The 17661-nt window shown below is 45.7% G+C and overlaps 1 protein-coding gene across 4 annotated transcripts in view; it reads right to left on the bottom strand.

Moving 5' to 3' along the window:
- The window catches only part of LOC134344223 (transcriptional enhancer factor TEF-5-like), a 322867-nt gene extending 305432 nt beyond the window's left edge, over nt 1-17435 (bottom strand). Inside the window, exons 1-2 of one of the 4 annotated variants that reach the window (XM_063043663.1) lie at nt 16575-17435; nt 15683-15862 (exon numbers count right to left, since the gene is read on the bottom strand). The gene's annotated coding sequence lies outside the window, so the exon portion shown is untranslated. Of the gene's footprint in view, nt 1-15682; nt 15863-16064; nt 16096-16148; nt 16319-16574 lie in introns of those variants that run through there. The other 3 variants (XM_063043662.1, XM_063043665.1, XM_063043664.1) reach the window with 3 other exon arrangements.
- Between the last annotated feature and the right edge of the window lie 226 nt (nt 17436-17661).

The raw sequence follows: 17661 nt of genomic DNA, 5'->3' as shown, positions 1-17661 counted from the left end.
CAGGCTGGGTTTGCTTATCTGCCTTCCGCAGGGGGATAACCACTAACAAACAAACAAACATACACACTTAAATGAAGACTTTCACAGAGCTCCTGCAAAATTCAATGTTTCCACATTATAAATATTTTTGCATTCGGGCTATTTTCTACGTTTCCTGCCAGGGCTAAAAATATCGCTGTTCCCTCACAACAGCGCACAGAGGAAACCTGTTGTGCAGTCAAGCCTTTGCGTCGCAACTGGAGGTGGGGGGATTCCCCTACCAGGAAATGCACTGGGACACTGAGCAGGCAGAAGTTTCCATGGTTTGGATCAAACCAATTGGCTCATCATCCTTATCATGCTGGATGAAATATTAGAAGCACCTTTGACACAGTCAGCCACTTTTCAGAGGCAACTATCAAACATTCAAGCCACAGAAAGAGAGATCAGGTAACTAAAAGACTGGACGCGCGGCAGTTTAAGATTCAAAGTCGTATGCAGTAATACAGCCCCTGAGATTTATCTTCTTGCAGGCAGCCCCAAAACAAAGAAACACCATGGAACCTGTTTAAAACGTGCCTTAGCTCCAGTCACCGGGGAGCAACGCCGATCCTCTGCTGCTGTTTACATGTCCCTCCTGTAACCACGGTGACCCAATTTTATCTCACATACACAACACGTATGGGTTAACGGTTGATTGGTCAGCTTTAAAATCACCCCTAGAAGAGGCTGAAATAGGAGGAGAGTAGATCACAGAGAAAATTAGTGGAGTAATTAGCGAGCCAAATGGCCTTATTGTATGTCTTGAGGAAATAAATGGTGCTATAAGGATAAATGTCCTTGTTTCAAACCACTGGAGGAAACTGCTGCACTCTGATCGACCCAGTCAAACTCTCCGCATCATCTTTGACATATTCAGCAAGGCCTTGTTTCAGCTCCTATGGAGATTGCAGATAAGACTACAATCTATCTCATTGTTGCTGCTTCTCCCCCAAACAAATGGAGCAATGGAGACCACTGGGTTAAACGAGATTGAACTGGGGAAGGCTCTCAACAAACTCAAAGATGAAATAAATGCCAGGGGTTCAATAAATACCTTTCTACCTTGTGTTAACACTAAAGCTACTTTCTGTGACAAGCAGAAGCTTTGTCTTCAAACGTTGTGCAGGAAGAATACAACTGGATAGAAAAGGTTCAGAAAAATTTGGGCAAAACATACAGCAGGCTATCAGGATGGATAGTATCCCTAAGTTGGGCCGAAGGACCTGTTTCCCTGCTCTTCTGAAACTTAGACCCACAGTGGCTCAGTAGATAAACAGACCCTGAAGGATCAAGACCTCTAATTCAATCACACTGCTCCGTGCCAAGTTAGCAGTTTGCAGTAACACAGGACCACTGTGGCCCTGGGCCAGGGAAATAACAGATCCGATTTCCATTCCTAGTCACTATTCAGACACTTTTCCCAGAAAGATCTGTGTGGATCTGAGTGAGTTGAAATAACTCTCTCCAACAGTCACTGCCCAGGGTTATGCAACAAGACTAGCACTCGCAAACAGGGTACGTTTGTGGAATTGAACCCCAGAAGGGAAGAACAAAAACAAAATCGGTAAACTGGCTTTGAAGTGTGTAACACATCTGTTATTATCACCAAAGCACAACAACAAGGGCTACAGATAACCCACCTGCCAGCACAAAGCTGTGGCTCCATTAGCAGCGCACTGCTGAAGGTAGGAAAGAAAGAAAGGGATCTGCGGTAGAAAGGTGAGCAGCTTCAAGTTCCTGGGTAAAAAAATGTCTTAGAGGATCTATCCTAGACCCACAAAGAAAGCAGCCCAGAAGCTCTACTTTGTTAGGAGTTTGAGAGATCTGGCAAGCCACCAAGGACTCTTATAAAGGACGTGAAGCGGAGAGCATTCTGACTGACCTTACAGCACTAGGGTCCGGTATGGAGACCCCGATAACACGTCTCTACCGCGGGAGGTTCTAAGGCTTGCAGGTCACCCTTGGGCAAGGTGTTGCACCTGCTTACCGCCCCTCACCCCAATTCAGGGTCACGTGAAGTCATGAGAGCAGGTGGTGGAGGGTCGAGCGAGCAGCCGGTGCAGATCACAAGTCTTGGTTATGTGACCACTGACGCCAGGCAGGCAATCTCTGAAAAGTATTGATAATGACTGGGGTCACCCATCTTGTGAAGACACAGCCCAGAAGGCAATAGCAAGCCACTTCTGTAGAAAAATGATGTTGATGGAGGCTCCAATGCACAGGATCGCAAGGGGCTGGAGAGGGTTCTAGACTCTGCCGGCTTCAACTACGGCATAACACTCACTCCCCATCGAGAGACAGCATCCACCATTAAAGACCCTCACCATACAGGACATGCCTTCTTCTCATTACTACAGTCAGGGAGGTGGTAGAGGAAACTAACGACCACATTTAGTGATTCAGACACAGCTTCATCCCCTCCACCATCAGATTTCTGAAAGGACCATCAACCCATGAACACTACCTTGTTATTTTTCACCTCCATTATTTATTTCTGCAGTTTACAGTCATTTTATTCCTTTGCACTATACTGTAGTCGCAAAAACAACACATTTCACCTTAGCCAGGTCAGTGGTAATAAATCTGATACTGAATACAGCCCATGCAGTACTGGGAACTTTCAGATGAGATGGCCCACCATGGCCCGACTGTTCTCCCAGGTTGATAAGACCCCACAGCACACTTTCTACGAGAAGGGGCACCACCATATTTCACCAACACTGATTTCTCATCTACCGTCACTGAACCGGTCATTTGGTGAGTATTATACTAATGTTTCTGACTCTTCACTGTGCATGTGACCTCACTGAGCTCAAATTAAGAGCCACATTTGCATGACTACAACAGTAAATACCTCTCCATTCAGCTCTATCAGCTGTGAAGTACTTGGGACATAATTGGGTGCAAAAGGGCCTCCCAAGATTACATGAGGCACCACTTAAATATATCCCATCTGTAGAACATCGGATGTAAGGTTTAAATTAAACCAAAGCCCTGGAAACCACACTAGCTCTTCACAGAGAGGCACCTTAGCTGGTCACCTCCTGTTGACCCTGGCTCTTTTATTCCCAGCTTCTCCAGACTTTCTCCAATGATGTCCCAACGTGCCTAAGCAATGCATCTGGAGCCCATTTCTCTCTAATAACCACCGAGTGACGTAAGCTCACAGCTTGGTGTGGACATTGAGTCATAGAGTCCAGGAAATGGCCAGCTTCAATTCCTTGCCTGTACTGAGGTCATCAATTATACTGCCTCAGGAATGCTGAAGCTGGTCTCAGTGCTCCCACTCCAAGGAGTTATTCCTGCTGAACAGAGGGACAGTGAGAGGTACTGGGTCCAGCTCTTGGTCTGTCTGCTTCACGGTGGAAGACTCTGCCCAAAGATCAGAGGGCAGTCAGCATGCCAGGGAAATGTGGGCCAGGGGGAAGACAAGAGCAGGCAAATAGAAGAGTGAACCGGCTTGAGTGGAGAAACACCAGCTCAGGAACAAGGATGCCCAGGGAAGTGAGCAGAGACAATGTCACCTGACACAGCCCAAGAACCCAGAAGATACGTACGAGGTTCCCCTGGAGTTACATCCTGCAAATGAGCACAAGATCAGCAAGTCGTCAGAAACTGACAGGACAGCGGAGGGGAAGTAAAACACAGAGGAGGTCTGTGGGCCAAATGCGGGCAGGTGGGACGCGGTTGCTGAGTGATACAGTCAACACGGACAAGCTGGGCACATACACGGTTTGCATTCTGTATGCCCATGACTCTATAGATACAGGCCCATACCACTGTTTATACCCCACGTGACGAAACAGCCTTTAAAATCACACCACCAGGTTACTTACTGCCAACATACTTAATCAACCTTTCCTGAAAAAAGTTTGTTTTAAAGCTATGACCCAATTGTAAAAGGGTTCATGGTACAACCCAAAAAAAATCCCAACCAAAGCTCACCACTGATTTTCCCCCCACTCCACCCTCAACCAAGTGACACCCTTCCAGCAATAGTATTCCAGAGGCACTCTTGTAGTCAGATCAGTCACGTCTAACCAACCCAACGTATTTGTGCCCCATACAAAAATCAGGACAGTAAGCGCCCAATTTTTAACAAACCCAGTTCCTGGGTAACTAAATCTGCACCCGCTCTGCTAACATTTTGGGATTACACTCCTCAATTCCCTAAAATATTACAGGCAGGCTTTTTAGAGGGTTGCGGTGATATACCAACCCGTTGTATCCTTTCCACTGTATGGAAAAGCAAGGTTTGCCCAAGGCCTGTCTGTGGAGAGGGTGACTCTAGAAGAATAAAGTCAGGGAAGTTACAGAAAACCTCACAGCATCAGACAAAGAGCAGGAGGTTTAATGGATTATTTCTACTCGAAGCCGAGTTCAGTTGGAAGAAGCATACTGACAGATAATGGGAGGGAGGGGCTTATATTGTAAGCAGGGTCACAGTGATTTAGTTAATTTTTGTTACATGAACAATCTTGTTCTGTAGCCACGCAGAGTCAGCCAGAGTCTACGCTGAACTCTGAGTAACCACTCTATCACTTCCTGCAGCTTCCACACGCCGATGTGTTCAGGAAACAATTGAAAACCCCAAACACCCTGATTCAAACTGGAGATTAACCGAGATTTGCTCTTTCATCTAATTCCTCAAATTATTAATATACACATGCCTTGCTGAAAACCCAGCCAGATGTTTTCCAGATTCCCCACGGGCAAAGCTGAATTTTGCTCAAAGAGAATCCTGCAACCTGTGAGAAATTAATTCTTTTCCCTGTATCTCCAATTAAACTAAGTGGCTATAATCAGCCACTTCCAATACCCCATGACCTATCCATATCCCTTAATGCCATTTGCCCTCTGCCCACATTACTTCCCCTCCTAACTCCACTGCTTCTTCACCCTCCATCATTCGTACACAGAATTGGTTAGAGGCTGTTGGGCCTGTTGAGAGCACACCATCTCCTTGAAAACACATAGTTAGTCTCACTTCCAGTGGCCCTGTAAATACTTTCCTTTCAGATACCGATCTAGCTACCTTTTGTGTGCAGAAGTGAAACTTCTTCCAACATCTACAAGGCATTCGGACAGGAAAGGCACAGAGGGATATGGGTTTAATGCGGGCAAATGGGAGCAGGGTAATTAGGACTCGCAGTCAGCATAGACCAAGGATGGCAGAAGGACCCATTTCTGTACTGTACAAGTCTATGCCTCTATTACTCTACCTAATGGTATCCCTATCAATACGATCCAGATCCCGCCACTCACTGAAATTAAAACCTTCTCATGTCACTCTTGGTTCCACAACTAGCCACCTTCATCCTCTGGCTTCTGAAACATCCTTCAAAGGAATAGTTTCTCTCCGCCTATACCCTTCCTAATTCTAAATTCTCGTTCATCAGGTCCTCACCCAAACTCCTCTGCCACAAGGAAAGCAACCCCAACTTCTCCAATTTATCCACAAAACTAAAGTCCCTCGTCGCCCTGCACCCTCTCCAAAGCCTTTACATCGAAGCCAAGGTGTGGCGTGCACAACTGGACAGAGTTGCAGCCAAACCAATGCTTTGTAAGGTTCATCACGAATCCCTTGCTCTTGTCATCCACAGCTCCATTTGTAAAGCAGGTTCAGTCCCGAGATCTCTCTGCTCTTGTACTTGTTAGAATGAAAGCCTCTGTTTTCACTGAGTGACGAACAGTCCCAGCAGTTTTGGTGACGTCGTGAGTGTGAGGCAGAACATTGGGAGGTAATTGTCTTTTTATTTAGACTTACAGCCCAGAACAGGTCCTCTGGCACCACCCAGCAGACCACCTACTTAACACCAGCCTAATCACAGGACAATTTGCAATGACCAATTAACATACTAATCGGGACGTCTTTGGACTGTGGGAGGAAACCCACGCGGCCACGAGGATAACGTACAAATTCCTCACAGATGGCACCAGAATTGAACTCTGAATTCGGACGCCCCCGAGCTGTATTAGCCTCGCCCTAACTGCTATGCTACCGTGGCACCTCATAAATGTAAATGCTCCCCCAACATAACACGACACACAGTCCCAGCAGCGCATAGGGTCCCTGAAGCACAGTGAACAACAGGAAACACAGCAGGGGCTGGGGAAGTGAGAACAATGAGCAGAGTGTACAAGGACCCAAGATATTTTATACTTTATTGTCGCCAAACAATTGGTACTAGAACATACAATCATCACAGCGATATTTGATTCTGAGCTTCCCACTCCCTGGATTTCAAATATTAAATATTAAAATATTTAAAATAGTAAAAATTAGTAAATATTAAAAATTTAAATTATAAATCATAAATAGAAAATAGAAAAATGGAAAGTAAGGTAGTGCAAAAAAACTGAGAGGCAGGTCCGGATATTTGTAGGGTACGGCCCAGATCCGGATCAGGATCCATTCAGTAGTCTTATCACAGCTGGAAAGAAGCTGTTCCCAAATCTGGCCATATAAGTCTTCAAGCTCCTGAACCTTCTCCCGGAGGGAAGAGGGACGAAAAGTGTGTTGGCTGGGTGGGTCGTGTCCTTGATTATCCTGCCAGCACTGCTCCGACAGCGTGCGGTGTAAACTGAGTCCAAGGACGGAAGATTGGTTTGTGTGATGTGCTGCGCCGTGTTCACGATCTTCTGCAGCTTCTTTCAGTCTTGGACAGGACAACTTCCATACCAGGTTGTGATGCACCCTAGAAGAATGCTTTCTACGGTGCATCTGTAAAAATCAGTGAGGGTTTTAGGGTTTTAGATTAACTGTTCATAGTCATACTTTATTGATCCCGAGGGAAACTGGTTTTCGTTACAGTTGCACCAACCAAGAGAATATAAATATAGCAATATAAAACCATAAATAATTAAATAATAATATGTAAATTATGCCAGGAAATAAGTCCAGGACCAGCCTATTGGCTCAGGGTGTCTGACCCTCCAAGGGAGGAGTTGTAAAGTTTGATGGCCACAGGCAGGAATGATTTCCTATGACGCTCTGTGTTGCATCTCGGTGGAATGAGTCTCTGGCTGAATGTACTTCTGTGCCCAACCAGTACATTATGTAGTGGATGGGAGACATTGTCCAAGATGGCATGCAACTTGGACAGCATCCTCTTTTCAGACACCACCGTCAGAGAGTCCAGTTCCATCCCAACATCACTGGCCTTCCAAATGAATTTGTTGATTCTGTTGGTGTCTGCTACCCTCAGCCTGCTGCCCCAGCACACAACAGCAAACATGATAGCAAACATCTTTAAGCTGAGTCCCGAGGGATTCTATTCCCGATTCCTGATGCACCATATCCATTTCCAACACCTCACACCTGAATATCCTTAGCCAATCAATCCAAAAGAAATTAAAAATTAGATGAAAAAGGAAATTAAATGAGTTGCCATATAATTAGTGTGTAACTGCCTTATGCCTCAACAGTTTCTGACAACCCCAAAAGCTTCTGTCTGCTCTCTCGGGTTTCTGCAGATGTCTAGCAGTCACTCAGGAAATCTTGGCCCAGACATCCCCTAGTGTTGTTCTCACTTCCACCTGGATTGTTTGGGCTCTGTAATAGAGGTGATGGATGTGTTAAAGGTAGGCAGGCTTGTACTTGTTGCTTGCTCACCTCAAGGAGTTCAAAGTTCAAAGTAAAATTATTATCAAGACACGTGTACGTCACCATATACAACTCAGATTCATTTCCTTGTGGGAAAATTCAATAAATCCATAATAGAATAATAACGATAACAGAATCAGTGACAGTGCACACCAACCTGAGCAGTCAACCAGTGTGCAAAAGGTAACAAACTCTGCAATTACAAAAAGAAAGAAATAATAATAATAAATAAGTGATACACATAAAAAAGCATGAGACGAAGAGTCCCTGAAAGTGAGCCCACAGGTTGTGGGAACATTTTAATGACGGGGAAGTGACGCTGAGTGAAGTTATCCCCTCTGACTCAAGAGCCTGATAGTTGAGGGGTAACAGCTGTTCCTGAACCTGGTGGTGCGAGTTCTGAGGCTTCTTCCCGATGGCAGCAGCGAGAAGAGAGCATGACGTGGGTGGTGGGGGTCCCTGACAACAGATGCTGCTTTCCTGCGTCAAAGCTCCGGGTAGATATGTTCAACGGTGGGGAGGACTTTATCTGTGATTGAATGGGCCACATCCACTTCTTTCTGTAGGATTTTCTATTCAAGGGCATTGGTGTTTCCATTCCTGGTTGTGATGTAGCTAGTCAATGTACTCTTCACCACACATCTGTGGAAGTTTGTCAAAAGTTTTAGATGTCATGCTGAATCTTCGCAAACTTGCTAGGAAGTGGAGGCGTTGTTGTGCTTTCTTTGTAATTGCACTTATGCCTGGACCCAGAACAGGTCCTCCGAAATGATAACCCAGAAGAATTTAAAGTTGCCGACCCTCTCCTTCACCTTTCCCATCTATGTACCCGTCCAAGAGTCTTTTACATTTTGTTGTTAAACTTCCGGGCTTTTCTTCCAATGTGGGCTCCCGGGTGGGAGAACTCAAAAGGGATGCTCAGCAACAAAACTGCCCATCACCCCGTCATTTTTACTGAGGGAAAGCAACAGTGAACAACACAAACAAGTGGTCATTGTGGCTTATAAAGACACCACCGGGCCTTGCTGGCTGAATTGATCATTTATCTGATCAGTATGGCCACAGACATTCTAGTTCCCAAAGGCCCCGAATTCTAATCCCTGGCATCTGCTCAGTCAGTTGGCTTCAAATGGGATGGCACAACTGGTTGACCATGGCATGTATGGTGCTGTGGGAGCACCGGCATTGTCTCCAGCAGTTCGAGGATGAAGTCAATCTACTCCTTCACAAGGACAACCAGGGACAGGCAGTAAATGCTGGCAATGCAGACATTCCACAGGTCATCATTTGGCCTCCATTGTCACTCAGAGGTGGCCAGCTCACAACACAGAGATGGGGCAAAAGTAAATACAAGGGATTCTGCAGTTGATGCAAATCCAGAGCACCGCACTCAAAACGCTGAAGGATCTCTAATCTGCCGAGTCCCTTCAGCATTTTGTCCGTGAGGCAAAGGTAAGATTGACACACACACACACACACACACACACACACACACACACACACACACACACTCACACACTCTTAGTGCAGTATGCTCAGGGCACCAGTGGATGGAGGCACTCTTCACTCAGTTTCTCAGATTAAACACAATGACAATGTAAAACTATACTTCAGCTCCAGGAGAGACAAGGCATGGGGGGAATTTGAGTTTGCCGAGAGAAATCTGGCTTGCAAGACTTTTGCTCTGCCCTATTGGTCTACTGGCAGGATCACAGCCCGTAGAAAATATTCCATTCTCAGTTCTATCAAAATAAAACAAGCTTTCCAACCTGCTGAGATATTTATTTTCTAAGGCAAACCAATGCATGCTTTCAGATTTGGGGGAACTTTAGTCAAAAAATAAAGTGCTTTTTTATAAAGGTACAACATCCTTCTCTTTCCCAGACAGAATTCCCACAGTAAATCCAATAAACAATAATTAATTCCCAGCAGGTAGCGAGTTTGTCCATTGCTCCCTTCCCTTTTCCTGTGGGCATCAGCTGCTCACTAAGTTCTGGTGATAGGGGCACTTGTCAGTAGCTGGCCTGGGGACCAGCCTTTACTCACACATACCAGAGTGAGGCCACTGCAGAAGCAACTGACCGCTGCCGTGCTCCTAGTCCCTGAATTCTACCTCTTCGGTTGTTGTCATTTCAGCGTCTGGCTTGGCACGGTGATACCCCGCACCATTCCATTATTGCCATTTCAGCACCTGGTTTGGCACTGCCCCAGTTGGCACTGTGATACCCTGCACCATTCCATTATTGCCATTTCAGCACTTGGTTTGGCACTGCCCCAGTTGGCACGGTGATACCCTGCACCATTCCATTATTGCCATTTCAGCACCTGGCTTGGCACTGCCCAAGTTGGCATGGTGATACCCCACACCATTCCATTATTGCCATTTCAGCACCTGGTTCTGCACTGCCCAAGTTGGCACGGTGATACCCTGTACCATTCCATTGTTACCACCCTCCTCACTATATTCATTACTACCACGTATACCATTTACTCTGTGAGCTTCTTGAGAGCAAGGAATTTTATTACACCTTGATGTAAACGACAATAAAACTAATCTGAATGTGCTTATTGTCCATTGTTTGGACAGGACACTCAGGGCATAAGGAGTGTTGCTGTTCTTCTCCGCGCCCTGCGACACATTGGGCAGCAACCTCGCCGTTTCTTTAGCATTTGTCTGTTTTTTTACGAGGCCGAGTTGCCAGCTCGATGCTCAGCCCAGTATGGATGGAAAGTGTGCAAGGACTGGCCAAGTTCGAACCTGTGACCACTTACGTCAAAAGTCCAACACTGATGCTACTACACCACTGGCTGGTTGATAAGTAAACGTAGACCAGCATAATCACGCAGACATCTGTGAGTTTAACACTAATATATAGATGTATGTATAAAATCTATACAGACGATGATATTTTTCACTCTGATCCTGAGCTGAGGATATTCTATTGTGTTTTCTTCTATTATGGCACCGTTGCGTAGTGGTTAGCAAAATGCTTTACAGTGTTAGAGATCCAGGTTCAATTCCCACCACTGTGTGTAAGGAGTTCGTACGTCCTCCCTGTGGGTTTCCTTCAATTTCTGCCCACAGCCCAAAGATGTACTGCTTGGCAAGTTAAACAGTCATTGTAACTTGCCCTGTGATTAGGCTGGGATTGAACTAGGGTTGCTTGGAGGCATTGCTTGAAGCCTGGAAAGGCCTGTTCAGCACTCTATCTCAATAAACAATAAATTCTTAATAAGTGAGGGGATGGAAAATTACCAGGGACGGACAGGAATATAGAGTTAGATCATCCACGGTCTTATTAAGTGGCAGAACAGGACCGAGGGGCTGAATGGCCTAGTCCTGCTCTTCATCTGCCTGTTCCACAGAATGGGGGAGTGACATCTAATGGCATAGAATTCCTTACAGCACACAGACAGGCCATTCTGCATATACTGGAAAAGGTGTTGTTCTTGTACACTACCCACGTGACCCCTCATCTTGCTTTCCCTTAATTCATGTATACGACACAGTGCAACCAACGCCTGTGCTGCCAACTTCCATCTTCTCACCGCTTTAAGGTCATTTATAAATGTTCCACCTGCTGTCTTGGTTGGTATCTAATGCTAACAGCCTCCAGCTTTCCTCCCCCACATCTGTTCTTCCAAAACTCAAACCTTAAACGCTCCTTTCAGCTCACTCCTCAACCTTGCCTTTCCCATAGGAAACAGGCCAAGCGGGTGGTCATCCATGAGCCCCAGGGTGACAGAAAATGAGCTCACACATCAGCAGCCGGCTTTCCGATCGGTCAAGGGCAGTGGTACCGGACCAAGACACTGAGAACCTGAACAAGATTAGGAAGTTATCTGCTGCAGTCAATAAAGTTTTTTTTTGGGATACTGGTCTATGTGGTGTGCATCTGTTACGAGCCTGGAAGAGTACTGTCAGTGACTCATTGATAAGTGATTGACTGTGTACAACTGAGCCACGGATAAGGGAAGTCCCAAGGTCGGCTCACACTGCACTGAGCTGGCTGATCTTCAATATGTGGTGGCATTAGGAAAGCCCCAAATGTCCTTAGCATCTTCGAGCAAAAGTAACACAACAACAGACAGAACCTTATTCTCCAATAGAGTTATTGAACATTACAGCACAGAAACAGGCCCTTTGGCCCATCCAGTCCATGCTGAACCATTAATCTGCCTAGTCCCAGTGACCTGGTCCCAAACCATAACTCTCTGTACTCACCCATCCACGTACCTATCCAAACTTCTCCTAAATGTTGAAATCAACCCCACACCCATCACTTGCACTGGCAGCTCATTCCACAGGCTCACCACTCTCCTCTGAGTGAAGAAGAACCCCTTCATGCTCCCCTTCACCATTTTGACTTTTGCCCTCAACCCACAACCTCGAGTTCTAGTCACACCCAGTCTCAGTGGGGAGTTATACACAGGTCGGTCAATCTATACCCCTCGTTGTTTTGTCTACCTCCATCAAATCTCTCCTTAATCTTCTACATTCTACGGAATAAAGTCATAATCTATTCAATCTTTCCCTATAACTTAATTCTTCCAGTCCCGGCAACACCCTTGTAAATTTTCTCCGCACTCTTTCAATCTTGTCTATATCTCTCCTGTCGGTAGGTGACCAGAACTGCACACAATACTCCAAATTAGGCCTCGCCATCAACATAACATCCCAACTCCTGTACTCAGTACAATGATTTATGAAGGCCAACATGCCAAAAGCTTTCTTTACGACCCTGTCTACCTGTGACACCACTTTCAAGGACCTATGGACCTGATCCCTCTGTTCTAGCACACATCTCTGTACCCCACTGCTCCCACTGTGCAAGACCCAATCCCCTGGTTGGTCCTGCCAAAGTGCAACATCTCACACTTGCTTATCTACTGACCTCTCCCACAATTTCTTAAAATATCAAACTTTATGAATCAAAAATTATTCCAAGAATAAACCATGCAATCTCATTTTTAAATTCACAGTCAATGTTTTCAGTACTGTTCTATTGCACTCCTGAACCCCATTATGACTGCTGCCGATCTGGTGGCCCCCTCATGTGGTACACTGGCACAATAAATGAGGTAATGTCAAGCTATTAGTACCTAATCATTCACGTTATCTTTCATGGTCTTATCACTCAGGGCAAGGAGACCAGCAGATACCACATTGATAAAGAACCAAATGGGAGAAAAGGGAAAGTGTTTTTTTAAAACACCCACACTTATTAAATCTTGAACATGCATCCTTAAAGGGTGGACGAGCCAGGCTCGATAGCAAAACTCAAAGCAAGCAAATAAGCAAAGTAGATACTTGCAGGACTTTTGTCAATGTCTAAGGGACTAACTGGACAGGTCCTTTAATGAGTCAGCATAGTCACAACAAGCCAAACAGCCTCTTTGGTGCATTATCCTGTAGATCAGTCAATGACTTCTTGATGTTGGCTCATGATATCCACTCAGGAAGAATGAGATATCACACCTTCCCAGTGATAATGCCAATGCAGCAGCCCAGTGCTGGCCACTTCAGTCAAATGGATTAACAGTGCTCTCCTTTCTAGCCAGATTCTGAAGATTAACAGAATAATTGTTATAGGTGATGGTCAAACTATACCCAGCTCTTTAACCGTTTAAAATTATGGCCAAGCTCCAATACACTTAAAAATCTATTAGCGCATTTTCTTTTGTTCGATATATTTCAGAAACAAACCAGTACCAGAGAGTGAATTCTCCTCAAACTTGTACACTGAAAAATGTTCTCTTTACAGAAACATTATTGCCCTTTCATTCCTTGCCAGAAAATCTCATAAATAATGATTAACTTCCAGCAGGTTAACTCAGACATTAAAGTCACAATCATTTTTCAACCACCAATGTTCAAAACAAAACAGGGCTTCCAAGCTCTGTCTGTCTGACTCTCTATCCATTTCAATATTTCCAGCTCACCAGTGAGCTTTCATTTTCTGTTACTGCAAACTTCAAAGTGTGTAATTTTACAGTTTCCCCTCTCATCTCCTTACAGCTCATGTCACAACCCAGCAGTGTCTCCCTCTCCAACCCAAAACTAGATTTCATTATCTTCCACCATCCCCTCTTCTTTAAACAAACTGTATTTTTCCCTCCACCATTCCTGAGTTGCAGATTGTCCAATTGCTATTTCCAAACTTCCCTGATCTCAACCTTGTCACTGAGGGGGAGGAGGTGAGGGCGAGTGAGCAGCCTGTCAAGTTAATTAAAATCACAACACCACTTAGCCACTGCGCCCCCTGTCCCCACAAACCCCAGGTCAAGTCAGTCTTGAAAACAGAAACCGGAAATGCTAGACACACTCAGCAATTCAGGCAACACCTATGAAAAGAGGAATAACTAACATTTCAGGTCTGTTTCAGACCTGAAGAATTAACTGCTTCCATCTTCATAGACGCTGCCTGACCTATTGAGTATTTCTAGTAATTCCTGTTTGTATTGGGCACAGGTGATAGGTTCTTGTTTAGTCAGACCATGAAAGGTCATGAGGAGAAAGCAGGAGATCGGGGCTGAGAGGGAAATGGATCAGCCATGATGAATGGGGGAGAAGACTCAATGGGCCAAATGGCCTAATTCTGCTTCTATATTTTATGGTCTTATTTCAGATTTCCTACATCTGCAGTGTAAGTACATACCGTGAACTAATCTTTGGTAGCTTCAGCCATTTTGGTGAGGGTAGATGGGTAGGAAAGATTTGGATTTCTACCCTCTTTCCCGCCAGCACCCCCTCCCCCGTCAGCCCATCCCAGGTACCAATCACAGACTATGTCAAAAAAACACCCAGCGCATCTCATTTCAACACTCCCCCCCGCCCCACCACCATAAATAAACACCCCTAATATTTGACATTTCTACTATGGGCTGAAAGGTTTCCCAATTTATTAAAAAATATCAAAGGCACTAAATTAAAGGGAACTTGATATCAATGGCTGCCAATGGTGTGGAAACATCAGCTGTTCACCCCTGGGTTATTGTCAGGATGGTAGCACAGATGGGAAGCTTCCCGGGATGGTTGTACAGATGGGCAATCATTCCCGTGACCTTCCCAGACACAGGAGGGAGATTCCAACCCCGGCCGGCTGTGGATTTTATACAGCTAGTGGGTGCCAGTGGGATAGAGGGCAAACTGACTTGTAGATTGTGGACTGTATCTGGCGAGTTTCGGCAGCCAGTGTCTCTCAGTCCTCGATGCAAAAGGCATGATGTGTTGCTTGGCCCATCCCCGCAACAGTAGCGGCCTCAGCCCAACTTTCACCAAGAGGCATGGATTATCGATTAAATCGGTACAGCTCCAGAAATGTACAAGCACACCGAAACTAATATCACACCTCACAAACTGCATAGGTGAAGTCATTCCCATCACCGGAATCCGTTCTGTAACCGCACGGCAATTATGCGTGGGCAGAGGAGGTAAAACGATAGTTTTTCTATCACATTATGGCGACCTGTTACATAAATGCCATATCTTGTTCCATTTAGGATTTAAATACGTGTATCAAACGCGGGCCCGCATACTAAACAGCCAGGGGCGGCGGGAAAGGGGCCACCTGATTAAGAAATAACAAGAATAGCAAAGAGAGAGAAAAAATCCCAAATACAGTAACAGCACGACCAGCGAGATCGCTCACCGCAAGAACAACAGGTCAGAGCGTTGGACAAGAGTACGGGATCGGCTCAGAGAAGAAGTTCACCAGCTAATTAAAAATTAGGAAATTGGAGATTTTTTTGTTTTCTTCCGAGCCGTTCCCAGTGTCACGGGATGGGGGAGACCACACTTGGCATTAAACAGCCATCCTCTCATCTCCCCCCTCCCTCCCCTCGTCCGCACCCTTGTTCCCAGTTGTACCAAATGACATTTGGATTTAGTTTCGCATCCATGAACGATACGAAAACCAAGCTGTCCACGCACTGATACGAGCGCGATGAATCGTTCAGGGCAGACGGAAGCTATCATATCCTTTCAAGGAACACAATTTAGCTGGTACAGGGTTAAAATAAACCAGCACGGGCAAAGGAAATAAAAACACTTACCCTGGTAAAATCTCCAAAAAAAAGCGGGTGGGCAAACTTCCGATCTCCGATATTTATCCAACTGACCTCCAAGCCGATAGAGGTGTTCTTTCCCCGGCCGTAGGAAACAATCTTTGACTTGGAAACAACAACAACAAAAAGTTTCTGGAGCCCGAGTAAACTTTGAAAAACTTTCCACAGCTGCGTGTGTGAGAGGGAGGAGAGAGAGAAAAAAAACATGGTAACTAGTCAGAAATTAAACCCAACTACAAGCAGAGAAAGTAAAATAAAACAAGCAAGCATAAAATACTTCTGCACATGAATCATTTTCTTTTCCCCCTCTCTTTTTCCTGCGGAAGTTCGTCTTTAAAAAATGTAAAATATGACAAAGATTTGTTCAGACCTCTTGCTCTCCCTCCCTGCGCCGATTTGAGTGGCGCGGATTCCGCGGTGAAATTGACCCAAGTGAAATTGACAAAAGACTCACCAACTCAAAAGTCCCCGGACTATATAAACAAGGAGGGGGAAAAATCCCGAGACGGCGAGTTATGGCTGAAAGGAGCCTACGATATTTGAATATATATATATTTTGTTTAAAAGCTGCAAAAATTGAAACTTGTTCGCTCGAGATGGATTATTTTTATATTTCCCGAGGTTGACAGCGAAGTGGAATTTCAAGAATGAGATTTGGTATGAAATCAATCTCGCTCCAGAACTGCTGTAGAGGAGGAGCCAAGCTACTTCGTCTCGGGAGAAAAGTTGGTCAACCTCTCAGATCCGAACGCCACCACCAAGTTAGTTGCGTCCGCCCGCAGTGTGTCGCTTTTGTGAATGTTGTGTGTGTGTGTGCGCGCTGGGGCTCCCAGTGTTTTGGGGGGGAGCTTGTTTGGAGGGTCAACATTTCGTGCCTTACCCCTCTGGGATCGCGCTCTACTCTCTCAACAGGCCCTCCATTAGCTGGCAATCCCTTGGAATTGGATAAAGGGAGTTGTGTTCACTCCCACATCTTAAAGTAGCACTACTATTACACCCTGACGTCAGATTTTTCGGAAACTTTTTTTCCTCTCTTCCCTCGACCAAAGAACTCCACAGGATTGCCGGGAAGAGCTTGTCGTAAACTCGGGAATGCAACCTCCCAATAGAAGCGCCATCTAAAGAGGAGGAGACCCAGCGCAGGGTGCGTGAATGCCCATTAATTCCCAAGGAGCGTGGACCACAGCTGGCGCAGAGGGAGCCACCGCATGGTGGACGTTGAGAACAGATTTAGCAGGAACGGTTTCATTTCTTTAAGTTCATTTTTCGCGATCTGTGTTTTGTTGGCACACTCAGCATTTAATAACCGTCCCCAACTGCCCTGGAAGGTGAGCTGCCGTGACGGCCTGGAACTACGATTTCAACTCAAGAGGGCTGACGGAGAACAGTGGAAACAGCCGGGTCCATGACGGGCACAGCCCTTGCCACCAATTTCAGCATCTACGGGAGACCGTGCCTCATTGATCACCGTGGATCCCCACCGTCGGGGTCATGCCCTCATGTCACTGCGGGAAATACAGAAACCTGAAGCCCCGCCCTACCCGGCTGAGGCACAACTGCTTTCCTACAAGTATCCACCTTTACAAAACTAATCCCACCTCAGCGGTGGGGCGCCTTTACAAGCATCACACCTTGTAATACATGGGCTTGTCGCGAATTGTCGATTAACGCCTTGTTTTGGAGTTTTTTTCTCTCTTGACTGATATATAACTTACATAATAATGTGTTTTCTGTACCTACAGTCTGCTACAAACACGTTTTCCATTGTGTCTATACCGCACTCTATTTGTGCACATGACAATAAACTCTATTTCCTTAATCAGCCTTGCTTTGCTTCGCTTTGCTACGAGATGGTAAAGATCGGATTGGATTTGTGCCTGGGCAGCATTTCCCGTGGCCAGCCGCATGCCAGTGCACCACCTGGGCAGTGTTTCCCGTGGCCAGCCGCATGCCAGTGCTCCACCTGG

Source organism: Mobula hypostoma, chromosome 3 (assembly GCF_963921235.1).
Source record: "Mobula hypostoma chromosome 3, sMobHyp1.1, whole genome shotgun sequence".
In the NCBI taxonomy this organism is placed as follows: domain Eukaryota; kingdom Metazoa; phylum Chordata; class Chondrichthyes; order Myliobatiformes; family Myliobatidae; genus Mobula; species Mobula hypostoma.
Note: the sequence above shows the minus strand (reverse complement) of the source record. Positions and strands in the feature narration are given on the sequence as shown.